This window comes from Ochlerotatus camptorhynchus, unplaced genomic scaffold, assembly GCF_037179485.1.
Source record: "Ochlerotatus camptorhynchus isolate MF236.1 unplaced genomic scaffold, CSIRO-AGI_Acam_v1.1 ptg000324l, whole genome shotgun sequence".
Taxonomy (NCBI): domain Eukaryota; kingdom Metazoa; phylum Arthropoda; class Insecta; order Diptera; family Culicidae; genus Ochlerotatus; species Ochlerotatus camptorhynchus.
In genome coordinates, this window is record NW_027040812.1 from 3,518,565 (window position 1) to 3,538,646 (window position 20,082).

General features: G+C 44.6%; 1 protein-coding gene and 1 pseudogene across 2 annotated transcripts in view; both read right to left on the reverse strand.

The window, feature by feature from the left end:
• Window positions 1-20,082, reverse strand: part of LOC135707992 (protein O-mannosyl-transferase TMTC1-like) — an 860,006-nt gene that overhangs the window by 520,735 nt on the left and 319,189 nt on the right. The window lies entirely within an intron of this gene.
• Window positions 3,367-6,175, reverse strand: LOC135708053 (uncharacterized; annotated as a pseudogene).

A 20,082-nucleotide genomic window follows, 5' to 3' on the forward strand; every position in this document is an offset into this window, starting at 1 on the left:
ACAGAACTTTGGTTTCAAATGAAGAAATAATTTGATGTTTGATAATTCTATGAACAATGATGGCAACGCCACCACAGGTTCCATCAAGACGATCATTTCTATAAATGTAATAATTTGCGTCCCTTTTAACCTTATGGTCAGGTTTATGGGACGTTTCAGTTATAACAGCGATATGCACGTTATGAACTCTCAAAAAGTTTAATAGCTCGTCTTCATCTTGTTTAAGAGATCGAGCATTGCAATTTCAAATATTTGATAATTTAAAATCCATTACTGAATTTCAAAGTCATGATTACAGGGTGATTCGAAATAGCTGTATCTTTTAAAAATGGTCATAAAGATTGAACGCTTGCATGAATTTTTGATATCATTATATTCCAGATATTCTACATATATAACCTTCAACTAAGCATAGTTTATTTCAGATCTCTTTCCCTTTACCTTAATTACCAGCCACATTTGTCGTGAAAATTAACCACAGCTGGCACGCACGCTTTAGTTCCAGCACTTTTTGAGTCCTGGTGATGCGTTTAAGCTCTGACATTGAACGGATTTTCCAAGCATGGTTCCTTTGTGCCTCTATAATGACGCAAAAATAAATGTTACATTATTTCGAAGAGATTTCAGTTTCTAAAAGATAACACACGATTTTTTACAGATTTATGCCATGCTTCATTATGACGTCAATGGCTGCTTGAAATCATAAACACATTTAAAACAAAAATACTTGAACATGGGTACATGGTTTTACCCATTGAGAATTGAATATTTGTGAAATCGGTGACAGTTATTCTGAATCACGCTGTATATTGTTGGCAAATTTTACTCCAGTTTGAATAGCATCAAGCATGGAGCTAGATTTAAGCATATCAGTATCATGTCAATTAATGATTTCTGTAAAAATTCAATTTTAGGAGCAGTAATGCTTCCTAAGTCAAAATTTTCAAAATTCCCGTTAGAATTACGTTGGCTAGTATTTTGATTTCTACACGCTGCAAAAGCAGCATAGGTAGCTCCATTTACTTGCTGAACATTTTTAGCAGCGAGGGAAGCAGGTATAGATGAAGAATTGGAAGCAGAGGAGCTGTTTGTACCTACGGGTATGAATGTAGAATTTGAGCCTCGCTGACCGTTGTTAACAGCAGAGGAATTAATACCTGGTCGGGAACGTGGAGCGTTAACTACCAGTCACATAGAACGAGATTTTAGGATCGCTTTGCAAGCCTTACATTCCCAAAAATTGGTTTTGTGGTTTTCACCAAAATTTGAACATTTAAATTTATTAGGAGCTTCCTTCATAGTACAGTCGTCTTTTGCGTGTGGTTTCGGAAATTTCCGTTTATCTTCCTGAAGTTTCCCTACTTCACAGGAACATGGAGCATAAGGCTAGCTTTTTCTAAGGCATTATCCCAAGCGGCACACTTCGATCGAAATAAGTTGCTGATACTTGATTGTGACCGGAATTAGTTGTACACAAGTGTCCACAATTGTTCAGTGACAAGTGTGCTGCTAGGGATGGTTGTTTAGTTTATTAGACTTGAAGTGAACTAAATAAAACTCCCGTTGCGCGAATCGTCAGCTCGTGATTTCATTTTCATTTTGATAACTTGGACAGGCTCAACTCCAAGTAATTTTGTCAATTCACCTCTGATCTGATCCAGGGATTCCCCACTGTGCAGACTTTTCAACCTTGAGAACCTTGAACAGACGGTCAGTTTTGGTGTCGTAAGTAAAATATTTGTGCTGCTTCTCAGTAAGATACTTGAGAAGACGTTTGAATCCGTTCAAGGTTTCAGATAATACACGGCATTCACCCCGTTGGCCAATTTTAAGTGAAAACTTCAATTTAACGAAGTTCAAAAGTTCTACAGCATGGAAATCGAAAGTGGTTATCACAATAGGGGGGACGTTTTTTTATAGCATTAAACAGGAAATGTTTAATGGTATTTCATCACCCGTGAGCATATCAAATTGATTTCTCAAATAAATGTCATCAGAGGGGGGATCAAGCGACTGCCCTTTTCTTTTGCTTTTAGGTCCCATGTCGGCAGGAGAAACTTTTATCCAAATCGGCATCCAAGCACATTACTATAAGAATCCGAAGGGTCGAAGAAGAATTTTCCAAATCGATAACCATGCAGGATTACCTCGGGTAGGGTCCAACCAAAGATCGAAGAGGAATTAGAATAAAATAAGACTGAAAATTTTGCTGGTAATATTTTGTTTAAATTTTGCTGGTAATATTTTGCTGGTAATATTTTGTTTAAATTTGTTGTTACTTTAGGTAGCAGTAGCACTAACTTCAGAAAAAAAAACAAATCGATCCGCACGGCAAGAAAGCACGATTTGCTGGCTGATTTTGGTCACGTTTCATGTATAGTATAACACCCAATTATAATTACTGAGACTACTTAATAGACTGTGTTGATGTATATATTTTTTTATTTAGTGACACCGGTGGTGTAGTGGTAAGCGTGATTACCTCTCACCCCAGCAGGCCTGGGTTCAATCCCAGTCGGCGCCGCCGGGATGTTGTGAGGCATAACATCTCTGATCAAGTTTACTTCGGGAAAGTAAACCCTGTTGGTCCCCGGTTCATGATATAGGTAGGGTCCAGGTGTGGGAGCTGCCTTCCTGGCACGTCGGTAGCATTGGTGCTCAACACGGAAAACAAGATCGACGGAAAACAAATCAAGGAAAAAATAGGAATATTTGAATTTTATGGTTTAAAACAAGCTTTCAAATGCTCATTTCAGCTCTTGCTCTTGCTCGGAGTTATGAAATAATGAGATCTTATAATTAGGGCTACTTCCACTCGCTAGCTATAATTAATATTTTGTTTTTGAATTATTAAGTCATTACACGTTATAATGTTATTTTGTACATGAAAGTTACAAGAAGTGGTTTGTAAAGTATGTGTTTGACGCATAAAACTTATACATTTCACCATCAGAGCGTCACAATCAACGATTTGACGTGAGTGAACCTCACGAATCTTATAATCGCTGATTGTAACGCTCTAAAAGCGAAATTGACAGGTTTTATATGTCAAACACGTATTTTACAACCTCTTCTTGAAACTTAAGGATAATCAATCATTATAACATCTAATGATTTCATAATTTATAAAAAAATATATAGCTATTGAGTGGAAGTTTCTGTGAGTGAGCTAGCAGTTGCTACAAATCGTCGAATGAAGTGATTGTTTACAAAATCAGATACGTCGATTTGAATAATTACGCTTGATTTGTTAGATGCCAGATGATGATGTAATGTTTATGTATGAAACATTAAACCTCTCAATTCAGGTTACAGATGGTCACAATTAGAGAATTTCAGGGCTAATTGCTCACTCATCTTGCTCATCTAGTCTTCCTGCACCATATGCAGGGCGCTGAACCCGTGGTCTGCCTCACAAACAGCACGGTAGACTTTGTGACGGTACTGGCTTTCTACGAAGTAGCTCCACAACTGCTGAATCTGGGAAACACATAGCGCTTGGATATCAGTGATGCCTCTTCCTCTTTCATTACGTGGCAAGGTGACTCTCTCGACTTTGGGTGATGCATGCGATGCTTAGTGAACGTCATTCGTACTGCTCGTTCTATAGCATCCAAGTCTGTTTTGGTACACTTGATCACCCCAAAGCTGTAGGTCAACAGGGGCACGGCAAACGTGTTTATTACCTTTATCTTGTTGCCGGCCGACAGGAACGACCTCAGAACATGATTGATTCGATACAAGAACTTTTCCTGCAGCTCTTTCTTGATCGCTGTATGGCGAATCCCTTTCAGTTGCAGGAACCCCAGGTACTTGTAGGTTTCGCCTCCAACCATATTCCGAATCTCCTCCTGTTCGTTGATGTGGAAACTGCCAGTATCCACTACTTTACCCCGACGGATATTGACTGTTCGACATTTATCGACTCCAAACTCCATCCGGAAGTCATTACTGAACACCGTTACAAGCTGCAAGAGACGGTGCAGCTTCTCCACTGTTTCCGCAAACAGCTGCAAGTCGTCCATGTAGAAGGTGAGGGTAACATTTGTACTTCTTCCACCACTTTTCAAATGGTAGCCATAGTTGCATTGGTTGAGTGCTCTGCTGAGGGGATTCATTACAAGGCAGAACCATAGCGGACTAAAGGTATCACCTTAGAAAATCCCTCTTCTTATGCTGAGAGTTCTGGACCGTAACACCACTGCTCCGACAGTAACGTGGAGAGATGTACTCCACATTCCCAATGCGTGCTGCATAAACCTGACGACTCCATCATTCACCTTGTACAACTGCAGTACCTTGAGAAGGTACGAATGCGGTACTGAGTCGTACGCCTTCTTACAAGTCGATGTACGCCATGCTTAGGTTTCTCTGTTTTCTGGCTCGCCTGACCGACAATAACTGCATCGATGATGACCTGATCTTTGCAACCTTGAGTGTTTTGCCGGCAGCCCTTCTGTTTTTCGGCCATAACGTTGTTTACATTGCAATGGTTCTGTATCTTCCGATTTATTACTGATGAGAGCACTTTGTACAGGCTCGAGAGACATGTTATTGGCCTGTACTTGGCTCGATTGGCCGTGTTTTGGTCCTTGGGCAGAAGATAGGTCACCCCTCTGGTAATGAATCCCGGTAGCTGTTGGGGGTCTTCTAGTACAATATTGAAGCATTCCGCCATCTGCCCATGGATTGAGGTGAACTTTCTATACCAGAAGTTATGCACAAAATCTGGTCCTGGTGCAGCCCAATTCCTGGTAGACCGGGTAGCCTCCCGAATATCCTGAGCGGTTACAATGACCGTGGGGATACTTACAATTCCATTACTCCTATCCTCTTCCTCTGTCAACCACATCCCATCACTGTAATGTTGAACAGGATTCTCCCACAGATCGGCCCAAAACTGTGTTACATCACCAATCTCCGGGAGTCCTTCACTATAGTCAGTTTTGTTGTTATGGATGTGGTTGTAGAACTCCCTTTCGTCAGTGTTTCGATTTTCCTTTTTCCGCTTAGAACTTTCTCCATAACGTCGCATCCGTTTAGCAAGAGTACTCAACCGCTGTTCATGGATGTCGAGCACCTCAGTCATATCGGCTTCAGTGAGGTCATGGAGATCTGCGGGCTTGACAATTTCAGCAACGTGATGAACTAGCCTCGATGATCGGTTTCCCCTCTTGTACTGTGTCAACCGACCAACCTTAGTCCGAAGTATGAGGATTCGGCCCTCCAGGCGTCGCATCATTACAGGTTTTTGTGCGTTGGGACGTGTACGACTTTCGCCGTCTCCTTGCGGGTACGCGGGTCGCAATCCCAAAGTTTGTACCACGGCCATAGCTGCACAGTACACCATGAACTGCAGGTCCTCAAGGTTCTCAACGGCTTCCAAGTGCTGTGGCAAAATATCCTTGTTGATAATGCTTACTGCACTCGTTAGTCGGTGGAATACTGCAGTTTTGGTATCCTGTGCCGAGACATGTGTCCGTCCCTTGGAACTGTGTAGTTGCTGTCGTTGCTGGTTTACTACTTGTCTAGGAGCGGTTGGCTCCTCCGTTGACGTGTTTACCGCTACAATCGACTCACGTCTCTCACTCGCAAGTGATGCATTCAGCCCAACAGAACTCCTTCTCGACGTATCGCTCGATCCATTCCCTTCCCTCCATGGTTCCCTCCGCACTTCCAGCTTGATGCACTCTACCTGGACCGGTGCGAGCAAGTTGTGTGACATGATTGCTCGTTGCCTAGTATACAACTTGTTCCGGTCAAGCTGGTTGGCAAATCGAGGTAACCGCTCATTGAACATATCCAGCATGCTTGATCTGCCGGACATATCCGTCTCCAACCTTGTGCAAACGTAGTAGCAGCGCATCACGTACTGGTTCATCTCCCTCGTCCACATGATCCACTGCCTTTGGCGGCCTGCTAAAGTGACCGATGGACGCCGGTCAACCACAGCATCATTAGCAGGTGCAGCATTGCCTTGGTGTTGTCTATTGCTGCCTGTTCGGTCTCGCGTGTGAGTTACGGGCTGAACCCGTTGACTGAAGGCCAGCTCTTGAACCTCATCTTCCTTCAGTCGCTGGTTGCGCGCTCTGTCCCCCGTCCTAGGACCAGCTCCAGTGAGGGCTCCCTTCTCGGGCGATCGCATTTGTCTTAATCTTCTTGTTCTCAACTCCATGTTGGTGTTGCTTCTTTCCCGGAAGCTAAGGGTTTGTAAGTGGCATGTCCTCCATTACGGTGCTAAATAGGTAGGTTATCGCGTAGTATATTATTATTATGATTATTATTTCAAATATTCTTATTATTATTTTCTTTTAAGACACCAACACTTCATCTTTGAGAACTTTTTTAGATTTTTTTTCTGAAAATCGCCCTTCTGGACTACTAGCGCCTGATAGTGACACAATAAGATCAACGATCGACCACCGCAAGTTCCGGAAAAATCAACTGACAATGAAACACGACGATTGACTAACGGAGCAAGCCATGATGGACCCCGCGATGCATGTTAGATAGCACTTTGGAGGCCTCTTCTCAGCCCGACACAGTCCCGTCTCTTGCTGCCGGCGATCATCTTAGTCGTCGCGGTCCTGTTGTCGAGTCTGCAGTTGAGGTCCTCCAGCCTGCTCTTCCAGGCAAGTACGTTCAATATCATATGCTTTCACTACCTGATCGACATTCCGTTTCCAGCGTGTGTCTCTTCGAGGACACTATTGGCTACAATACACCGACACTTAGTCCTCCACCACTTTTCTACGCTTCGTCTTCACACCATTCTCCAACGCAACCAAGATCACCGCCATCGAACCCGGGACGCCTGACACAAAGCAGTACGGAAGCCCCTGACCCGCCTAGCTCAGTCGCGCCTCCAGCCATCATCGAAAACCTGTCGCAGTTCTCTCGTTCCTGCCATCCAAGTCGTCCCGGCCCTGAGTCTAGCGCTGGCGATGGGGTCTTCCATGCTGCCTATCATGGCAAGTATTCTATTAGTAACGGCAATCCCCGATCTGACGAATTCTCAATCCCTAGGACTGCGCCTTTAGCAAGTAATTCTGCACCTGCTTCTTCAAATGTCCTGATGTACTACCAAAATGTTGGTGGGATCAACAGCTCTCTCGCCGAGTACCAATTGGCCTTCAGCGACGGTTCCTATGATGTTTACGCACTTTCCGAAACCTGGCTCAATGGACATACCTCAACGAATCAGTTGTTTGGCGAATCATATTCCGTTTATCGACAAGACCGGTCGCCTTCCAATAGCAACAAAAGCACTGGAGGTGGTGTTTTGCTGGCTGTTCGCTCGAGTTTTAAATCCCGTACGCTCGACCCTCCTGATGGCTCGGCGGTTGAACAAATATGGATCGCAATTGCCACTGTCGATGGAACACTCTACCTATGCGTTGTGTATATTCCCCCTGATCGAGTAAACGATGAATTTTTGATCGAAAAGCATATCGATTCGCTTAACTGGGTGGTTTCGCAATTAGGACCAAGAGACAACGTTATCATCCTAGGCGATTTCAACTTGAGCTCGATCTCTTGGCAGCGTAGTCCACATGGTTCTCTGTACCCGATTACATCACGATCCTTGATTAGCCTGGCATCACAGAAGCTGCTTGATGCATATAGCACCGCTGGAATCAGACAAATGAGTGGAATTGCAAATGAAAATAATCGTACGCTTGATCTATGCTTCGTCAGTGAGGAACTTTGCGAGCACAGCACAGTTATGCAAGCTTCATCACCGCTCGTTAAAATCTGCAGGCATCATCCTCCTGTACTGATGGAATTCAAGATCAGCCCACAGCAACGCTTCCAAGATACCTCTGAAAGCATCGCCTATGATTTCAGAAAGGCTGACTTCAACAGCATGAACGAGTTCCTCGCACATGTCGATTGGGACGAGGTGCTTCAAAATTGTGATGCCAACCTCGCTGCGTCGACCATATCTGGTATCCTGTGGTATGCCATCGATCAGTTCGTTCCCGTGAAGTCTAGACACGAGCCGGCTAAGCCAGCCTTGTCAAATGCTGACCTCAAGCATCTTAAGACTGTGAAGCGGGCAGCTCTTAGACGACATAGCAAGTATCGCACGGACTCCACGAGAACGAGATATATGGCGGCGAGCACTGAATACAACCAACTTAATAATCGTTTGTACAACGCATATCAGGACCATCTGCAAGGGCGCTTCAAGACAAATCCCAGAAGTTTTTGGCGTTACGTCAATGACCAACGGATGGAATCCGGACTGCCCTCTACGATGACCAACGGATTGTTCGAAGCTGATTCCACCACTGACATCGCCGACCTGTTCCGTTCTCAATTCAGCAATGTTTTCACAAATGAACACATCGATCCGCAGGATGTAGCCGTCGCCTCTGGGCTACAGTTCGTGATCACGAACGATATGGTTATATCAGCCGGAAAGGATTTAAAATCCTCCACGGGATGTGGTCCAGATGGGATTCCATCGCTTGTCCTAAAATGCTGCGCGGATACACTTGCAACACCACTAGCAAGAGTATTCAACCTATCTTTGGCTACTGGTGTATTCCCAAACTGCTGGAACCAGTCGTATGTTTTCCCAGTTTTCAAGAAAGGCTGCAAGCGGATTATTTCGAACTATCGGGGCATCCCAAGCAACAATTTCGGTTTTATAAGGGTTCTGGAGACTATGATTTAGACTTGTAGCATACTTTGAAACCTCCATAAAACTTGCAATGTTACTTGCGATAGCTGCGTTGAGCGCCACTTCTAAGCTGTTTGAGGTGATCGTTCTGCATAAGCTGGTTCAGAACTACGCACACTACATTTCGGTTGATCAGCACGGATTTATGCCTAACCGTTTGACGACAACTAATTTGACTTGTTTCACTTCGTTCGTGATCCGCCAAATAGAAAATGGTCAACAAGCAGACGCTATTTACACAGACTTATCCGCGGCGTTTGATAAAATGAATCATCAAATCGCAGTTGCTAAATTCGACAAGCTGGGAATGAACAGTAACTTGCTTTCCTGGCTTCGATCCTACCTAACCGGTCGAAGTATGTCCGTCAAAATTGGAGACCACGTTTCGCCCTCGTTTCCGGTTTGGTCCGGTGTTCCCCAAGGAAGTCACTTGGGGCCGTTTCTATTCTTGCTCTATATGAACGATGTCAATTTCATCTTGAAATGCCTAAAACTCTCGTATGCCGATGACCTGAAGCTTTACTACATGATTAAGCAACCACAAGACGCGGTTTTTCTGCAACTACAACTGGAAGCCTTCGCTGAATGGTGCCATATTAATCGAATGTCGCTGAACGTGTCCAAATGTTCGGTTATTTCATTTGTCCGCAAGCAATCACTCTTCCATTTTAGCTATACTTTGGGAGGCGTGAAGCTACAACGTGATTCGACAGTCAAGGACCTGGGGATTCTGGTTGATACAAAATTAACCTTCAAGGATCACGTCGCGTACGTTGTGTCTAAAGCCTCATCGCAACTAGGATTTTTATTTCGCTTTGCAAAAAAGTTCAAGGACGTTTACTGCCTAAAAGCTTTATACTGCTCAATTGTGCGCCCTATCTTGGAGTATTCGTCTATCGTCTGGTCTCCTTATTATTAGGGAGGGAGAGATCTATTCAACCTACCCAGTTATGAGAGCCGTTGTCTACTTATAAATCTGGAATTACTAGAAGCAAGACGCAACGTGGCAAAAACGTGCTTTGTTGGGGATCTTCTGCATGGCAACATTAACAGTCCTACGCTTCTTAGTCTCTTGGACATCTACACACGTCGTCGCAATTTTCGGTCGCACTCGTTTATCACCATCCCTCCGCCAGCCGGGTAAAGCAGTGCATAAGAACGCTCGTCAACGGTTGTCGGGCTCTGCCAGACGATCGGCGACTTGCGATATCTGTGCATCTGAACTCCGATTCTTACCTCCACGCGGTGCTCGGTGGGGTTGCTGGCTATGATGCGTTGTAGCCAGAAACGCGAACAAGAACGGGGGAATCCGAAGGTTTTGAGTGTGTGCAGGATAGGACCTAGTCATGTCTTAGGCCCATCCGATTACCGTGCTCAGCCTTTCTGGCGGCAGTCAGTTGTCTACCGGACTTTAAACAATTGTAGATAGTGGATTTCGTGTGGCTAAAGTTTGTTCAGGATGAATGCATTCTGTAGGTAGAGTGTATGGACCTACTTCTAGCGTCCACGTTTGAAGCAACGGAGCGATTCGGGCTGGCAGATGGAACCTCCCGTCTTAAGTGTTTCCGTTCAGTGTGATAGGGGTGAGGCACTGTCCTATATTTTTTCCCCTAAGGTTTGCATTGGGAACAGACTCCGGCGGCCTCGGCCGGAGAGGGTCTTTCTCGTACGAAATAGTTGATGATGCAAAACAGAGTCAGCTATTGTGAGGGTCGACGGACCCTGGCGAAAAATAAACGCAGCGGGACGATTGTTCTCCTCATGGAGGCAGTCGAAGGAGGTGGAAAAGTAGCGTGGAACCATCTCGACGTGGCTTCAGCGGTTCAGCGTTCTGCTGGGCAAACTGTTGAGGCCCACACGGATCGGGGTGGTTCGCATTACGTGCTAGAGGTTAGTGATCCTGCTGATGCTGAAAAGCTGAAGCAGATCACTGAACTTAGCGGAGGGTTCAAGGTTCGGGTGGGTGCACACCCTACCTTGAACAAAATTCGTTGCGTGGTATCAAGTGTTGATATCATCAACGAATCGGAGCAGACTCTGAAGGAGCATTTTGCTACACAAGGTGTAGTAGATGTCCACAGCATCTGCAAGGGTAGTGGCGAGGGGAAGGTTAACACCTCATCCGTGGTGTTAACTTTCGAGGGGACCAGCTTTCCGGAAACGGTTAAGTTTGGTCTCCTCAGCATTAGGACCCGAGCGTACTACGCCTTGCCCTTGCAGTGTTACAACTGCTATGGGTATGGGCATGGTCGCGCGGGTTGCAAGAACAAGACCAGGTGCAGGGTCTGTTCAGGGGTCCATCCGGTTGCCGAGAAATGTGGAGCAAAGGCCTTCTGCTTCAATTGTCGAGGCAATCATCAGCCGACTAACCGTAGGTGCCCTACCTACGTGAAGGAAGCTGATATTTTAAGGATCAAAACCAACCTTGGTGTCTCCTTTGGGGATGCCAAGAAGGTTTATAGCGACGAGCGAAGCGGTAAGTCCTATGCAGCGGTTGCTGCTGGGACGGCACCTGTTGACTCTGGTAAGGGTCAGCAGGTGCCATTTTTCTCTTCCCAAGGGAAGAAGAAGAAGAAGGCCAAGCAGGGAGCTGCGAAGTCGAACCCTCAGGGCAAGGGAACAGACGGAGCTCCATCTGCAAAGGGTGCGAAGGCCGGCAAAAAGGGGACTACCCAGTGCAAGAATACTGGGGTTGGTGCTAGTCCACCTGCCGGCCTTACGCAAGTTGCTACCAAGAATGAAAAGACTACTGGTAGGGAGGGCAAAGTGCTAACCCAAGAGGTTGGCACCGACCCCTTGCCTGATGCCGAAACACCAACCGAAAAGGACAAACAGCTCCTCGAAAAGTTGGTGGTAAGTCTACGAAAGGAAGATCAAACAGCTCAAGGAGTCTAAGACTCGCCTTGAGATAGAATGTGCTTCCCTTGTTGGACAACTCGAAAGAGTTGGCGTTAACCTCGACTCTAGTGAGAGCGAGGCTACTGCTCCCGTGACCCGTAGGAAACGGAAGCAGACCGCCGGCCTCGAGGACACTCGAGGTAAGAAAAGCCGTAAAAAAGGAGAAAACACAGCACCTTCTCCCCCTATTGACTCGGTATCGGAGCGCGAAAGCGATGCTGTTGCCGGTAAAAAGTAGTTACCATGTCTGATGTCCCACAACAGCATGGTAAAGAGCCATCGAACGTAAAACTGCAATGGAATGTCTATGGGTTGCGATCAAAGTTATCTGAGATCCAGCTATTGACAAAGAAACTGAAGCCTTGTGTCGTCGCTCTCCAAGAAACGATGGCCAAGGTAGCACATCTACCTCCAAACTATCTCGGTAGTAGATATAAGTGGTATATTAAGCCTCACATTAATGCCTACATCCACGACACTGGATTGGCTATTAGAGAAGATATACCACATAAGGTAGAGCAGTTGGATACTGAACTGGAGGCCCCCGCGGTCACCATTCAGTTTCCGTATAAGCTGACTGTTGTTAGCTTATACATGGCTCCGAGGAATAGGGTTGGCAAGGAAGTGAACGTCATCGGCAAACTGCAAGATCTTATCTCGCAGCTGCCTGTCCCTTATGTGATAGTGGGCGATCTGAATGCGCATCACCCCTCCTGGGGATCACATAAGACGGACGTTCGTGGTGAGAGGTTGTATCAGCTACTGGACACGTTGGGTTGTTCAGTGCTGAACGATGGCAGACCGACTCGGTTCGATCCCACCACCGGGGTAGAGTCCGTGATTGATCTCGCCATAGCCTCTTGGGATGTAGCCAGCCAGTTTATCTGGCGGGTTGACGATGACTTACACGGAAGTGATCATTTTCCTATCTCATTATCACAGGCTGTAGACCTCCCGTCTACTGTGACAAGGCTGAGATGGAACCTAGAGAAGACAGATTGGGACAGCTTTGGCAAAGAAGTCTGTCGCCAACTGCCTGGTGATGACAGGATACTGAGACCAGGTGACTGGACCCAAATCTTGAGTAAGGCCGCTCATCGTCACATCCCAAAGGCTGGAGGGAGAGGAGGTATGAAAACTGTCCCTTGGTGGGGGACAGAAGTTCATACAGCGATTAAGGCTAGACGTAAATGTCTAAGGGCGCTGCGTAGGTTGCAGCTTGATGATCCTTCTAGGGCCGATAGATTGAGGGAGTTTCAGCTTGCTCGATCTAAATCTAGAAGCGTAATCAAAGCTGCAAAGAGGGACACATGGTCTGCTTTCACCGCAGACATATCGGAAACCACTAGCTCGGGTGAGCTATGGCGAAAGGTAAAGTCTGTCGGTGGTAAGAACAGACATGTTGAGAGGGTTATTAAGTTGGATGGCGATTACACGAAAGACCCAGGACTTATCAGTGAGGCCTTTGCTGATCAATTTGCCAAGGTGTCGGCAAACAGCAATCACAGTGATGAGTTCCTGCGTGTAAAGTCATTGGCTGAGGGGGAGTACCGCTACTTCTGTGACAGGCAGTGTAGTCTAGTTAAAGACTACAACAGGGTATTCGTGCTTGAAGAGCTCAACTGGGCCCTGCGCCGCGGCCTTGGTAAGGCTGCGGGCCCTGACGACATCGGGTATCCCCTGCTTAGGAGATTACCCCTTGCCGGCCGATTGGCTCTTCTTGCTACTATGAACGAAGTCTGGCTTTCTGGCCAGATACCGGACGAGTGGAAAGAAGGGTTGGTTATTCCTATTCCCAAACCTGGGAAGAATAAAACCGTAACAGAGGGTTATCGACCGATAACCCTGCTGAGCTGCATGGGAAAAACACTCGAGCGGATGGTTAACCGTCGTCTGTCAACCGAGCTGGAGAGGCAAGGACGGATACACCCTGGCCTCCAAGGCGCTAAGGCTCCTATAAAGGGATCCCATTCTCAATGACAGGCCCACGGTTGCAAGGGCGAGAGAATGGTGGAGCGACTTGACGGGAGTAGATCTTCCCACGTTAGCCCAGCGAGCTAGGCTGTGGCAACGGGCATGGGATGCTACTACACCGAAAGTTGATTGGATGGTAAAAGCTATGTGCGGGGCGGGGGCTAGCTCTAGTGTGGCGAAAGCGCATTTAGGGAGGTCGCTGCCTCATACGAGGGAAGGCTCAAGCTATTTACGGACGGTTCATTTATCGAAGAGGAGGTTGGTTATGGGGTGTCTGGGGAGGACTTAAGCCGCTGCGGCCGGTTACCCGGTCTCTGTGGTATCTTCTCAGCTGAGGCTTATGCTCTCCTGCAAGCTTGTAGGCTAGCAAATGGGTCTCAGGCTGTTGTATTCTCTGACTCTGCGAGTTGTCTCTCTGCCCTTGAGCATGGGCAGGTTGGACACCCGTGGCTGTTAGAGGTGCAACGGTACGCTAACATAACCTTTGCATGGGTACCTGGACACGCAGGTATACCAGGGAATGAGGTTGCTGATAAACTAGCTAACCAGGGTCGTCTTGCTCGACTAGAGGCCACTCCGGTGCCCTATAGTGACGCTACCCGCTGGGTGAAGCAGACCTCGCGATACGCATGGAATGTGTCTTGGCATAACAACCGTGATGCATTAATGCGTCGTATCAAGAACACTACACAAGAGTGGAAGGATGCACCTAATTCTCGAGATCAGAAAGTTCTGACTCGGCTGAGGATTGGTCATACACGGCTCACTCATGGACCTCGATTTAGCGGCAGTGTGGCCTACTGCCAGGGATGCGGTGCGGTATTAGATGTAAATCATCTATTGGTGGAGTGCCCGGTAAGAGCACAATTGAGAGAAGACATGGGTGTCGTTGGTTCAATCCGGGAGGTATTATTCAACGACAGGAGTACAGAGCAAACTGTACTCAACTTCCTTGAAATGGCATTGGAAAGAAAATGACTGGTATAGTCATGCCACTTCATTCGACAAGAGGCAGTTTTTAAGGTCCTAAAGACCATGGTGTGTGAGGGAGGACGACCGACCTAACGACCGACACAATGATGAAACAGCTTATGTTTAAAACCCGTCTCGAATGAACTAAATTCTCGTCTTGTAGGGGAACAGTTTAAAGAGACGTTAATAGACGTATCCACGTATCCATCCCTCCGCCAAGAACTAATTATGGCGTAAACAAACCTTTGCGAAGCATGTCCCGTGTATTCAACCGGTGTTATTATGTGTACGATTTCAACGTGTCACGAGAAACAAATAAGCGTAGTTTGAAACGAGTTTTATGTTAATTTATGTTATTCGTTAGTTTTGTATTTAGTTGTAGAACAAGTCTCATTGGGGTAAACATTTTACCTGTTGACTGATAAACAATAAATTAGAAATTAGAAATATCAGAAAAAAAAAATCGAATTGTGCAGAAGTAGAAGAAGAAGATGAAGGCGGAATGGAAACAATGCGGAAGAAGACGACGAATACCATGAAGATAAAGCGGAAAATATAGAAATGAAGTAGACGACTCCGAAGGAAAATCGTGAAGACAAACAAGAGGAAAATAAGGCAATAGAAATAAAGAAGAATGAAGAAAGTAGATGATGAAGAAAGAAGATGATGCAGGAATAAAGTAAATAAACAGATTTATGGAGAGAAGATAGAAGAAGTTTGATTAAAGAGTGAATATAGACCCGACGAAAATGGTCCCTTCAATCAAATGATGCAACAGTAGAATCTACTATGTGAAGTCATTAGCATCACTATGTCAAAAGAAGAAATTAAAACCCGACTAAAACATAATAGAAATAATGCATAGTTTGTAGGAAAAACATTGTTACCATTGTTTGTGGTCTACTTTTGCTTAACGAAATAAATAAATAAATTTATAAATAAAATAATAAATAAATAAATAATTAAATTAATTAATTAATAAATAAATAAATAAATAAATAAATAAATAAATAAATAAATAAATAAATAAATAAATAAATAAATCAATATATAAATAAATAATAGCAAAACAAGGAGATGCAGGAGACCCGTCGACGTCAAGATAAGTGAATTGAGAAAGAATTAATCGATTGAAATTGAATCGATTAATATCTAATTATTGAAATTGAAATCGATTAATATCTAATTATCTTGACGTTCATTCTTATGTGGTCTTCAGCAAAGTTGTAACTGAGAAGATTTCCTAAATGCAAGTACATCGAGGTAAACAAAAAGTGTACTTTTCTCATATAAACTTCAATTGGCCAATGATCCAACAATTTGGGAAAATGATCTTGAACCGATTGAGTAGGGTAGAGCAAAAGGAAGGAGTCGTTTGAAGAATAATTGTAATTCCACGCCCGTTGCTAGTGTGTGAACACAATACTTCACTCCATTTCATTGGAAACCTCCCACCATTTGGAGGCCTCCAGTCTTTAGGGTCTTCCTGCAATTCTGATGGTTTTCATTGTGCCTTCATCATCACCATACTGCCATCATCATCATCATCATCATCGTCATTTATCTAGCCATCTAGCCCGCCAGAATAAGGCTGCCACGGTAGATCGTTAATTTATTTGATTTATGGCAGTGAATGTTGAGGAAAAATGTTCCGGTCCTTTTCCTAGATCCCGGTACGACGACGTGCCACGCTGGTACCAGCCCCCAGTCAATGTGAGCAACGGTGTGATGCTGGCGGTGGTGCGTTCACCAAAGTGGCACAAATTCTTAACTTTCCACTTTTTTTTTACGCTCATCAAGTACTATGACTGTGGGAACCATGGGCCGTGCCCCTCCTCATATGTATGAACGACGCGTAGCGGCAGTTTTCTTTTGGACCGAAAGAGAGTTATGTAGCGCACCTCTTTTCGTTAACTTCCTATTGGGAAGATTCTGCTATTTTTTTTCGTGGATGGAGCGAGTACCTACCACAAGTACTGTTCCAAGCAAATTCCCCACCGAAACCGTTGCCTGGTGGCCATAAACGAGATCATTATGCAAAATGATAATCATTTGAAAGCAGTTTGCACGTTGTTATATTACTTTTATAAGGTTTTTCGAGGTTTCTGAAACTTCCGGAACATTACACTGGCACGGTAACCCTTTCTTGGATGGTGCTCCAAGGTGTGTTTGTGTGTGAGTGTGCTGAAGAACGACCCGACGAAGATTAAGTATCTTTTTGATAGAGAAATTAAAACGCGAAAAGTGGGATTTTTATTGCTTCGAACGATGGTAGAAAGAAGCAAGCAGAGAAAAAAGGTTGAACTGGCAACAAGTTTTAATGGACAAAGTAGATGTAAATTAGGATAATTTAGCTAATGAGATACACGGAAGTATTTTTATGGATATGGCTCTGGCTGGAGTGACTTACTTTGAGAATCTAAATAGCATCTATGGGGGTGTTCTCACCTGAAAGAAAAGGAATGGGAAAAATGATTCAGGTTAGTATGCGTTGATGATCGAAAGATGAATTGGCTAATGGTTAAGCTGTAGGATACCAGATAATTTTCCTTACAAAGATGAAGAATTAGTTTTGCTTAAATACATATATCAATGAAAATTATAGATATTTACTACGGGGGCAAAATCACGAATTTCGGCGGAGCTCATACAATATGATGAATATAGTGGGTGAGGATGACTGCAACAGATTACTCTTCCTAGCATTCCGCACTGCGATGCAAATCTGAATGAGTAAGTAAGCTGTTTTTTTGTCATACCTCTGTCAGTTTTACCGCTATCAGTTTTCCCAAAACTGTCAGATTGCCCAAGAATGTAAAAATCATGTGGGCTATCGTGCATCTATATATGTGGTTGACAGGGATATATCCGGTGGCACAAAAGTCATCCAAGAACACTTTGCTTGAGCCGATTTTTGTTGGCTCATTGGTTCGATTATACGTCAGTTATTGACAGCTGAAGTAAACTGAGTTCACGGTGGCTTCAATAATCAATGACCGTCCTATCAGTTGGTCATACTAATCGCTAAGCCATGATGATGGTAACGTATGACCGAAGCTTAAAATCATTCAGTATCACAGTATCAGTAGAAGCACAACTCATTTTTGTTGTACATCTTATATGCTGAAGTATTTCCGTTTTTGTTTGTTCACATCGAATGATACTGAGTGGTTGCGGTACAAGCACATATCGTCGATAATAGACGATTGTTGTGTACTAGAGAACGCTTGCGCAAGACTAGGGTGCGAAACGGATTCGAAACTCAAATTTCATTAGTCAAATATTTGCCTGCTCCGGTGATGTAGTGGTAAGCGCGACTGCTTTCTAACCCCAATGGGTCTGGGTTAAATGGGATTTTTCTGAGGAATAACAATCTCTGGTCACGTAAGTAAACCCGTTGGTCCCGGCCCATGTGTGTTGAATGGGTGCGATATCCTACGCAGGTGTGCAAGCTGCCTTCCTGCACATTCGATTGCTGTTAATGGATGGCAATCGATGTCCATCGGTGATTGGCACTAGATTGCGGAACAGAGACCAACGTTAAATAAAGGAATGAAGATTAGCCAAATACATCCGTAGACCATATAGGTATACCGATCTATAATTGGCAATGTACCCGTGTACAGAATGGAAATTCTGGGTTCGAATCCCATCGGTGCCCTCACACACACGTCTCTTACCGATGATATGTGCTTACCTTTCAGTATGTTCAAACTTTATCATAACCAATTAAATTGACTGCAATGTCGCTAAACCGTTAATCACTTAAAATCATTCTAACATCAACGCCACCGCTATCACTGACGGCAGCTTCAAGAACCAATGGCCGTTCCAGAGGATTGACAGGAATATAGTCCCCCTGATATTTACTGCTTGAAACATCGTCTTTTAAGTAAAGGTTAAAGGGCCGAGTGTCATAAGCGAATCCGCACGATGAGATAGGAAAATACGTGTGTGATGAAAACAATTGGCGCGATTGATTTGACAAGTACTGAGCCAAATGATATGCTAAACTTCGATTTGCGTCCTTCAAACAGCCTACCTTGCAAATCGAATCCATTTCACGAGAGAGAGGTATGATTTCCAAGTAATTGCAATAATTGCATGGTTACGAGTGGCACAACTTAACTTTCAACCCTTGCCACTTGAACGCAAACATGACACCTTCCTTTTGAAAGTAATACCAATCATAATGGTTTCTAAGCCTTTCATCCTATTACCCACGTAAGCTTTAAACTCACTATCGTATTTCTAACAATGACAGTGCATGTACTTGGAAAAACCATCATTCCTCATGTCCATGAAACCAAACACTACTTCTCACCGTGCCCTCAAGGCCCCGGTGTTCAGCTTTCCATATAATATTTCAATTAAAATGCAACAATCCACCAACACGAACGAAAGACGACGTATCCCGCACTGCGTGCGTCTGGAGCAACTCACCGTCGTTCTATAACAGATCATAATTCAAAGTTAATAGGAATCTTACATCCCAGCACCATGATTACTATAGCTATGGCCCTATAGCTGTGAATGTTTCGATAATATAGGAAACTACTGACTTTTGGCTCCGTACTCAAATACCTCCATACTGAGGCAAGCAGACGCTCGTAAGTCAAATGTTGAGCCCCAGTCCCCCCGCAACACCCGTGTTGGCGTCTTCACCGCCGCCGTCGTCGTCGTCGTCGTCACCGTCTTCGTCATTGTCGTCTTCATAGCACAACAGGACTATCTTTGCCTATAAGCTGCGGTGGCGGCGTCTTTGTCGGAGAAGATGGCTTCTCCTTGGTTTTTCACTGGTAGGAATGTATTGCTCAGACATAGAAATTCTATACAGTTTAGAGAGGAGCTTTTTATTCAAATGAGCAGCATGCGTGTGCATGACATGCACAGGGGAGGTATGAGGAACAGCCATAGATTGTAAAGAAGTCGGATGGCTTGGTGATGAGTGATGACGAAAATGTGCGAGGCATGTAGGTTCGTGATGAATATTTGTATGAAAAATAATGCCGGATGGAACTTCATCATGACAAATACCAGTTAGGAAATTATGATTCATCGCATTTTGCGGTGGCCAAGTTAAACTGCGTCATCTTAATGTAAATATTTCACGAATCATACCAGACGTTATTGCCCAAGTTCAACTATTTTACTTGGAGTGGATTGGGGAAAATTTGAATAAAAATCCAGGCGGTGTACCTCAGAATTAAGAGATCTCGGAGGACTTTTTAGGATCTTGCTATGGATTCTTTGAAGAAGGTGGTGAAATTAGCACAACTCTCCCAGATGGGCATTCCGTACTCTGAACCAGGTAGTAACCACTGAAAATCAGCTTGCTTTCTAGTGTTAGTCCGATGTAAACTATCTCTGTGGACCATTCCACCACTGAGCCAGGGAACTTTACCGGCCTGGAAATAAAAGTATTGTTTTGACGTAGACTACGTCTTACGGGAAGGTACTGGGGATAAATCGAAAATCTAAAATTGCGACCGTCACGAAAAGGTGTAAGATTTTGAACGCTTATAACTTTGTCATTTATAGATGAAATC